Genomic DNA, 9,964 nt, shown 5'->3' with positions numbered 1-9,964 from the left:
CTATTATTGTGTGAGGTGCAATGTGTGTTTTGAGCTTTAGTAAGGTTTCTTTTACATATGTAGGTGCCCTTGTATTTGGGGCATAGATATTTAGGATTGAGACTTCATCTTGGTGGATTTTTCCTTTGATGAATATGAAGTGTCCTTCCTTATCTTTTTTGATGACTTTTAGTTGAAAATTGATTTTATTTGATATTAGAATGGCTGCTCCAGCTTGCTTCTTCTGACCATTTGCTTGGAAAATTGTTTTCCAGCCTTTCACTCTGAGGTAATGTCTGTCTTTGTCTCTGAGGTGTGTTTCCTGTAGGCAGCAGAATGCAGGGTCCTCGTTCCGTATCCAGTTTGTTAATCTATGTCTTTTTATTGGGGAGTTGAGGCCATTGATATTGAGAGATATTAAGGAATAGTGATTATTGCTTCCCGTTATATTCATATTTGGAAGTGAGGTTATGATTGTGTGCTTTCATTCTCTTTGTTTTGTTGCCAAGATGATTAGTTTCTTGCTTCTAGGGTATAGCTTGCCTCCTTATGTTGGGCTTTACCCTTTATTATCCTTTGTAGTGCTGGATTTGTAGAAAGATATTGTGTAAATTTGGTTTTGTCATGGAATATCTTGGTTTCTCCATCTATGTTAATTGAGAGTTTTGCAGGATATAGTAACCTGGGCTGGCATTTGTGTTCTCTTAGGGTCTGTATGACATCTGTCCAGGATCTTCTGGCCTTTATAGTTTCTGGCGAAAAGTCTGGTGTGATTCTGATAGGTCTGCCTTTATATGTTACTTGACCTTTTTCCCTTACTGCTTTTAATATTCTTTCTTTATTTTGTGCGTTTGGTGTTTTGACAATTATGTGACGGGAGGTGTTTCTTCTCTGGTCCAATCTATTTGGAGTTCTGCAGGCTTCTTGTATGCCTATGGGTATCTCTTTTTTTAGGTTAGGGAAGTTTTCTTCTATGATTTTGTTGAAGATATTTACTGGTCCTTTGAGCTGGGAGTCTTCACTCTCTTCTATACCTATTATCCTTAGGTTTGATCTTCTCATTGAGTCCTGGATTTCCTGTATGTTTTGGACCAGTAGCTTTTTCCGCTTTACATTATCTTTGACAGTTGAGTCAATGATTTCTATGGAATCTTCTGCTCCCGAGATTCTCTCTTCCATCTCTTGAATTCTGTTGGTGAAGCTTGTATCTACAGCTCCTTGTCTTTTCTTTTGATTTTCTATGTCCAGGGTTGTTTCCATGTGTTCTTTCTTGATTGCTTCTATTTCCATTTTTAATTCCTTCAACTGTTTGATTGTGTTTTCCTGGAATTCTTTCAGGGATTTTTGCGATTCCTCTCTGTAGGCTTCTACTTGTTCTCTAAGGGAGTTCTTTATGTCTTTCTTGAAGTCCTCCAGCATCATGATCAAATATGATTTTGAAACTAGGTCTTGCTTTTCTGGTGTGTTTGGATATTCCGTGTTTGCTTTGGTGGGAGAATTGGGCTCCGATGATGCCATGTAGTCTTGGTTTCTGTTGCTTGGGTTCCTGTGCTTGCCTCTCGCCATCAGATTATCTCTAGTGTTACTTTGTTCTGCTATTTCTGACAGTGGCTAGACTGTCCTATAAGCCTGTGTGTCAGGAGTGCTGTAGACCTCTTTTCCTGTTTTCTTTCAGCCAGTTATGGGGACAGAGTGTTCTGCTTTTGGGCGTGTAGTTTTTCCTCTCTACAGGTCTTCAGCTGTTCCTGTGGGCCTGTGTCTTGAGTTCACCAGGCAGGTTTCTTGCAGGGGAAAAATTGGTCCTACCTGTGGTTCCAAGGCTCAAGTTTGCTCGTGGGGTACTGCCTAAGTCCTCTCCGCTGTGGCAGCAACCGGGAAAATCTGTGCCGCTCCTTCCGGGAGCCTCCGTGCACCAGGGTTTCAGATGACGTTTGGTGTTTTCCTCTGGCGCCTGGATGTGCACAGAGTGCAGTCTCTTCTGGTTTCCCAGGCGTGTCCGCCTCTCTGAAGGTTCAGCTCTCCCTCCCACGGGATTTGGGTGCAGAGAACTGTTTATCCGGTCTGTTTCCTTCAGGTTCCGGCAGTGTCTCAGGCGCAGGGGTCCTGCCGCTCCCGGGCCCTCCCCTACGGGAACCCAGAGGCCTTATACAGTTGCCTCTTGGGCCAGGGATGTGGGCAGGGGTGGGCAGTGTTGGTGGTCTCCTCCGCTCTGCAGCCTCAGGAGTGCCCACCTGTCCAGGCGGTGAGGTCTCTCTCCCACGGGGTTTGGGAGCAGAGAGCTCGATCATGTGGTTCTTATCTTTGAGTTTTTTATATAGTGGATTACGTTGATGGTTTTCTGTATACTAAACCATCCCTGCATGCCTGGGATGAAGCCTACTTGATGATGATGGATGATTGTTTTGATGTGTTCTTGGATTCGGTTTGCAAGAACTTTATTGAGTATTTTTTGTGTCAATATTCATAAAGGAAATTGTTCTGAAGTTCTCTTTCTTTTTTGGGTCTTTGTGTGGTTTAGGTATAAGAGTAATTGTTGCTTCATAGAAGGAATTTGGTAGTGCTCTGTTTTTTTTTTTTTCTATTTTGTGGAATAGTTTGGACAGTATTGGTATGAGGTCTTCTATGAAGTTCTGATAGAATTCTGCACTAAACCCATCTCATCCTGGGCTCTTTTTGGTTGGGACACTTTTAATAACTGCTTCTATTTCTTTAGGAGTTGTAGGATTGTTTAGATAGTTTATGTGTTCCTGATTTAACTTTGGTACCTGGTATTTGTCTAGAAAATTGTCCATTATCTTCAGATTTTTCAGTTTTGTTGAATATAGGCTTTTGTAGTAGGATCTGATGAGTTTTTGAATTTTCTCAGATTCTGTTGTTATGTCTCTCTTTTCATTTCTGATTTTGTTAATTTGGATACACTCTCTGACCTCTGGTTAGTCTGGTTAAAGGTTTATCTATCTTGTTGATTTTCTCAAAGAACCAGCTCCTGGTTTTGTAGATTCTTTGTGTAGTTCTTTTCGTTTCTACTTGGTTGATTTCAGCCCTGAGTTTGATTATTTCCTGCCTTCTACTCTTCTTGAGTTTGTTTGTTTCTTTTTGTTCTAGAACTTTTCGTTGTGCTGTCAAGCTGTTGACATATGCTCTCTCCTGTTTCTTTTTGCAGGCACTCAGAGCTATGTGTTTTTCTCTTAGCACTCTTTCATTGTGTCCCATAAGTTTGGGTATGTTGTATCTTTATTTTCATTAAATTCTAAGAAGCCTGTAATTTCTTTCTTTATTTCTTCCTTGACCAAGTTGTCATTGAGTAGAGTGATACTCAACTTCCATGTATATGTGGTCTTTCTGTTTTTATTGTTGTTCTTGAATACCAGCCTTAGTCCATGGTGATCTGATAGTGTGCATGGGATTATATCTATCTTCCTGTATCTGTTGAGGCCTGTTTTGTGACTGATCATATGGTCAATTTTGGAGAAGGTACCATGAGGTGGTGAGAAGGAGGTATATTCTTTTGTTTTAGGATGTAATGTTCTATAAACATTTGTTGAGCATATTTGTTTCATAACGTCTGTTAGTTTCTCTATGCTTTTGTTTAATTTCTGTTTCCATGATCTGTCCATTGATGAGAGCAGGGTGTTAAAATCTCCTGCTATTATTGTGTGCGGTACAATGTATGATTTGAACTTTTTTAAGGTTTCTTTTTTTTTTTTTCTTTATTAACTTGAGTACCTCCCACACACATTTCAAGTGCCATTCCCCCTCCCGGTCTCCGGGCAAACATCCCCCACCCCCCTCCCCTTCCTCATGGGTGCTCCCCTCCCAACCCCCCCCTTTGCCGCCCTCCCCCCACAGTCTAGTTCACTGGGGGTTCAGCCCTAGCAGGACCCAGGGCTTCCCCCTCCACTGGTGCTCCCACCAGGATACTCACCGCCACCCACGGGGTCAGAGTCCAGGGTCAGTCCATGTATAGTATTTAGGCAGTGGCTTAGTCCCTGGAAGCTCTGGTTGCTTGGCACTGCTGCACTTTTGGGGTCTCGAGCCCCTTCAAGCTCCTCCAGTTCCCTCTCCGATTCCTTCAACGGGGGACCTACTCTCAGTTCAGTGGTTTGCTGCCGGCATTCACCTCTGTATTTGCTGTATTCTGGCTGTGTCTCTCAGGAGCGATCCACATCCGGCTCCTGTTGGTCTGCACCTCTCTGCTTCATCCATCTTGTCCAATTGGGTGGCTGTATATGTATGGGCCACATGTGGGGCAGGCTCCGAATGGGTGTTCCTTCAGTCTCTGTTTTAATCTTTGCCTCTCCCTTCCCTGCCAAGGGTATTCTTTTTCCTCATTTAAAGAAGGAGTGAAGCATTCACATTTTGATCATCCGTCTTGAGTTTCGTTTGTTCTAGGGATCTAGGGTAATTCAAGCATTTGGGCTAATAGCCACTTATCAATGAGTGCATACCATGTATGTCTTTCTGTGATTGGGTTAGCTCACTCAGGATGATATTTTCCAGTTCCAACCATTTGCCTACGAATTTCATAAACTCGTTGTTTTTGATAGCTGAGTAATATTCCATTGTGTAGATGTACCACATTTTCTGTATCCATTCCTCTGTTGAAGGGCATCTGGGTTCTTTCCAGTTTCTGGCTATTATAAATAAGGCTGCGATGAACATAGTGGAGCACGTGTCTCTTTTATATGTTGAGGCATCTTTTGGGTATATGCCCAAGAGAGGTATAGCTGGATCCTCAGGCAGTTCAATGTCCAATTTTCTGAGGAACCTCCAGACTGATTTCCAGAATGGTTTTACCAGTCTGCAATCCCACCAACAATTGAGGAGTGTTCCTCTTTCTCCACATCCTCGCCAGCATCTGCTGTCACCTGAGGTTTTGATCTTAGCCATTCTCACTGGTGTGAGGTGAAATCTCAGGGTTGTTTTGATTTGCATTTCCCTTATGACTAAAGATGTTGAACATTTCTTTAGGTGTTTCTCAGCCATTCGGCATTCCTCAGCTGTGAATTCTTTGTTTAGCTCTGAACCCCATTTTTTAATAGGGTTATTTGTTTCCCTGCGGTCTAACTTCTTGAGTTCTTTGTATATTTTGGATATAAGGCCTCTATCTGTTGTAGGATTGGTAAAGATCTTTTCCCAATCTGTTAGTTGCCGTTTTGTCCTAACCACAGTGTCCTTTGCCTTACAGAAGCTTTGCAGTTTTATGAGATCCCATTTGTCGATTCTTGATCTTAGAGCATAAGCCATTGGTGTTTTGTTCAGGAAATTTTTTCCAGTGCCCATGTGTTCCAGATGCTTCCCTAGTTTTTCTTCTATTAGTTTGAGTGTGTCTGCTTTGATGTGGAGGTCCTTGATCCACTTGGACTTAAGGTTTGTACAGGGTGATAAGGATGGATCGATCTGCATTCTTCTACATGTTGCCCTCCAGTTGAACCAGCACCATTTACTGAAAATGCTATCTTTTTTCCATTGGATGGTTTTGGCTCCTTTGTCAAAAATCAAGTGACCATAGGTGTGTGGGTTCATTTCTGGGTCTTCAATTCTATTCCATTGGTCTATCTGTCTGTCTCTGTACCAATACCATGCAGTTTTTATCACTATTGCTCTGTAATACTGCTTGAGTTCAGGGATAGTGATTCCCCCTGAAGTCCTTTTATTGTTGAGGATAGCTTTAGCTATCCTGGGTTTTTTGTTATTCCAGATGAATTTGCAAATTGTTCTGTCTAACTCTTTGAAGAAATGGATTGGTATTTTGATGGGGATTGCATTGAATCTGTAGATTGCTTTTGGTAAAATGGCCATTTTTACTATATTAATCCTGCCAATCCATGAGCATGGGAGATCTTTCCATCTTCTGAGGTCTTCTTCAATTTCTTTCCTCAGTGTCTTGAAGTTCTTATTGTACAGATCTTTTACTTGCTTGGTTAAAGTCACACCGAGGTACTTTATATTATTTGGGTCTATTATGAAGGGTGTCGTTTCCCTAATTTCTCTCTCGGCTTGTTTCTCTTTTGTATAGAGGAAGGCAACTGATTTATTTGAGTTAATTTTATACCCAGCCACTTTGCTGAAGTTGTTTATCAGCTTTAGTAGTTCACTGGTGGAACTTTTGGGATCACTTAAATATACTATCATGTCATCTGCAAATAGTGATATTTTGACCTCTTCTTTTCCGATCTGTATCCCCTTGATCTCCTTTTGTTGTCTGATTGCTCTGGCTAGAACTTCAAGAACTATATTGAATAAGTAGGGAGAGAGTGGGCAGCCTTGTCTAGTCCCTGATTTTAGTGGGATTGCTTCAAGTTTCTCTCCATTTAGTTTAATGTTAGCAACTGGTTTGCTGTATATGGCTTTTACTATGTTTAGGTATGGGCCTTGAATTCCTATTCTTTCCAGGACTTTTATCATGAAGGGGTGTTGAATTTTGTCAAATGCTTTCTCAGCATCTAATGAAATGATCATGTGGTTCTGTTCTTTCAGTTTGTTTATATAATGGATCACGTTGATGGTTTTCCGTATATTAAGCCATCCCTGCATGCCTGGGATGAAGCCTACTTGATCATGGTGGATGATTGTTTTGATGTGCTCTTGAATTCAGTTTGCCAGAATTTTATTGAGTATTTTTGCGTCGATATTCATAAGGGAAATTGGTCTGAAGTTCTCTTTCTTTGTTGTGTCTTTGTGTGGTTTAGGTATAAGAGTAATTGTGGCTTCGTAGAAGGAATTCGGTAGTGCTCCATCTGTTTCAATTTTGTGGAATAGTTTGGATAATATTGGTATGAGGTCTTCTATGAATGTTTGATAGAATTCTGCACTAAACCCGTCTGGACCTGGGCTCTTTTTGGTTGGGAGACCTTTAATGACTACTTCTATTTCATTAGGAGTTATGGGGTTGTTTAACTGGTTTATCTGTTCCTGATTTAACTTCGATACCTGGTATTTGTCTAGGAAATTGTCCATTTCCTGAAGATTTTCAAGTTTTGTTGAATATAGGTTTTTATAGTAAGATCTGATGATTTTTTGAATTTCCTCTGAATCTGTAGTTATGTCTCCCTTTTCATTTCTGATTTTGTTAATTTGGACGCACTCTCTGTGTCCTCTCGTTAGTCTGGCTAAGGGTTTATCTATCTTGTTGATTTTCTCAAAGAACCAACTTTTGGTTCTGTTGATTCTTTCTATGGTCCTTTTTGTTTCTACTTGGTTGATTTCAGCTCTGAGTTTGATTATTTCCTGCCTTCTACTCCTCCTGGGTGTATTTGCTTCTTTTTGTTCTAGAGCTTTTAGGTGTGCTGTCAAGCTGCTGACATATGCTCTTTCCTGTTTCTTTCTGCAGGCACTCAGCGCTATGAGTTTTCCTCTTAGCACAGCTTTCATTGTGTCCCATAAGTTTGGGTATGTTGTATCTTCATTTTCATTAAATTCTAAAAAGTTTTTAATTTCTTTCTTTATTTCTTCCTTGACCAGGTTATCATTGAGTAGAGCATTGTTCAATTTCCACGTATATGTGGGCATTCTTCCCTTATTGTTATTGAAGACCAGTTTTAGGCCGTGGTGGTCCGATAGCACGCATGGGATTATTTCTATCTTTCTGTACCCGTTGAGGCCCGTTTTTTGACCAATTATATGGTCAATTTTGGAGAAAGTACCATGAGGAGCTGAGAAGAAGGTATATCCTTTTGCTTTAGGATAGAATGTTCTATAAATATCCGTTAAGTCCATTTGGCTCATGACTTCTCTTAGTCTGTCGACATCACTGTTTAATTTCTGTTTCCATGATCTGTCCATTGATGAGAGTGGGGTGTTGAAATCTCCCACTAATATTGTGTGAGGTGCAATGTGTGTTTTGAGCTTTAGTAAGGTTTCTTTTACGTATGTAGGTGCCCTTGTATTTGGGGCATAGATATTTAGGATTGAGAGTTCATCTTGGTGGATTTTTCCTTTGATGAATATGAAGTGTCCTTCCTTATCTTTTTTGATGACTTTTAGTTGTAAATTGATTTTATTTGATATTAGAATGGCTACTCCAGCTTGCTTCTTCTGACCATTTGCTTGGAAAATTGTTTTCCAGCCTTTCACTTTGAGGTAGTGTCTGTCTTTGTCTCTGAGGTGTGTTTCCTTCCTGTAGGCAGCAGAATGCAGGGTCCTCGTTGCGTATCCAGTTTGTTAATCTATGTCTTTTTATTGGGGAGTTGAGGCCATTGATATTGAGAGATATTAAGGAATAGTGATTATTGCTTCCCGTTATATTCATATTTGGATATGAGGTTATGTTTGTGTGCTTTCATTCTCTTTGTTTTGTTGCCAAGACGATTAGTTTCTTGCTTCTTCTAGGGTATAGCTTGCCTCCTTATGTTGGGCTTTACCATTTATTATCCTTTGTAGTGCTGGGTTTGTAGAAAGATATTGTGTAAATTTGGTTTTGTCATGGAATATCTTGGTTTCTCCATCAATGTTAATTGAGAGTTTTGCTGGATACAGTAACCTGGGCTGGCATTTGTGTTGTCTTAGGGTCTGTATGACATCAGTCCAGGATCTTCTGGCCTTCATAGTTTCTGGCGAGAAGTCTGGTGTGATTCTGATAGGTCTCCCTTTATATGTTACTTGACCTTTTTCCCTTACTGCTTTTAATATTCTTTCTTTATTTTGTGCGTTTGGTGTTTTGACAATTATGTGACGGGAGGTGTTTCTTTTCTGGTCCAATCTATTTGGAGTTCTGTAGGCTTCTTGTATGCCTATGGGTATCTCTTTTTTTAGGTTAGGGAAGTTTTCTTCTATGATTTTGTTGAAGATATTTACTGGTCCTTTGAGCTGGGAGTCTTCACTCTCTTCTATACCTATTATCCTTAGGTTTGATCTTCTCATTGAGTCCTGGATTTCCTGTATGTTTTGGACCAGTAGCTTTTTCCGCTTTACATTATCTTTGACAGTTGAGTCAATGATTTCTATGGAATCTTCTGCTCCTGAGATTCTCTCTTCCATCTCTTGTATTCTGTTGGTGAAGCTTGTATCTATAGCTCCTTGTCTTTTCTTTTGGTTTTCTATATCCAGGGTTGTTTCCATGTGTTCTTTCTTGATTGCTTCTATTTCCATTTTTAATTCCTTCAACTGTTTGATTGTGTTTTCCTGGAATTCTTTCAGGGATTTTTGTGTCTCCTCTCTATGGGCTTCTACTTGTTTATTTATGTTTTCCTGGAATTCTTTCAGGGATTTTTGTGTCTCCTCTCTATGGGCTTCTACTTGTTTATTTATGTTTTCCTGGAATTCTTTCAGGCATTTTTGCGATTCTTTCAGGCATTTTTGCGATTCCTCTCTGTAGGCTTCTACTTGTTCTCTAAGGGAGTTCTTCACGTCTTTCTTGAAGTCCTCCAGCATCATGATCAAAAATGATTTTGAAACTAGATCTTGGTTTTCTGGTGTGTTTGGATATTCCATGTTTGTTTTGATGGGAGAATTGGGCTCCGATGGTGCCATGTAGTCTTGGTTTCTGTTGCTTGGGTTCCTGCGCTTGCCTCTCGCCATCAGATTATCTCTAGTGTTACTTTGTTCTTCTATTTCTGACAGTGGCTAGACTGTCCTATAAGCCTGTGTGTCAGGAGTGCTGTAGACCTGTTTTCCTCTCTTTCAGTCAGTTATGGGGACAGAGTGTTCTGCTTTCGGGCGTGTAGTTTTTCCTCTCTACAGGTCTTCAGCTGTTCCTGTGGGCCTGTGTCTTGAGTTCACCAGGCAGCTTTCTTGCAGCAGAAAAGTTGGTCTTACCTGTGGTCCCGAGGCTCAAGTTCGCTCGTGGGGTGCTGCCCACGGGCTCTCTGCAGCGGCAGCAACCAGGAAGACCTGTGCCGCCGTTTCCGGGAGCTTCAGTGCACCAGGGTTCCAGATGGTCTTTGGCTTTTTCCTCTGGCGTCCGAGATGTGTGTGCAGAGAGCAGTCTCTTCTGGTTTCCCAGGCTTGTCTGCCTCTCTGAAGGTTCAGCTCTCCTTCCCACGGG

Source organism: Rattus norvegicus, chromosome 7 (assembly GCF_036323735.1).
Source record: "Rattus norvegicus strain BN/NHsdMcwi chromosome 7, GRCr8, whole genome shotgun sequence".
In the NCBI taxonomy this organism is placed as follows: domain Eukaryota; kingdom Metazoa; phylum Chordata; class Mammalia; order Rodentia; family Muridae; genus Rattus; species Rattus norvegicus.
Note: the sequence above shows the minus strand (reverse complement) of the source record.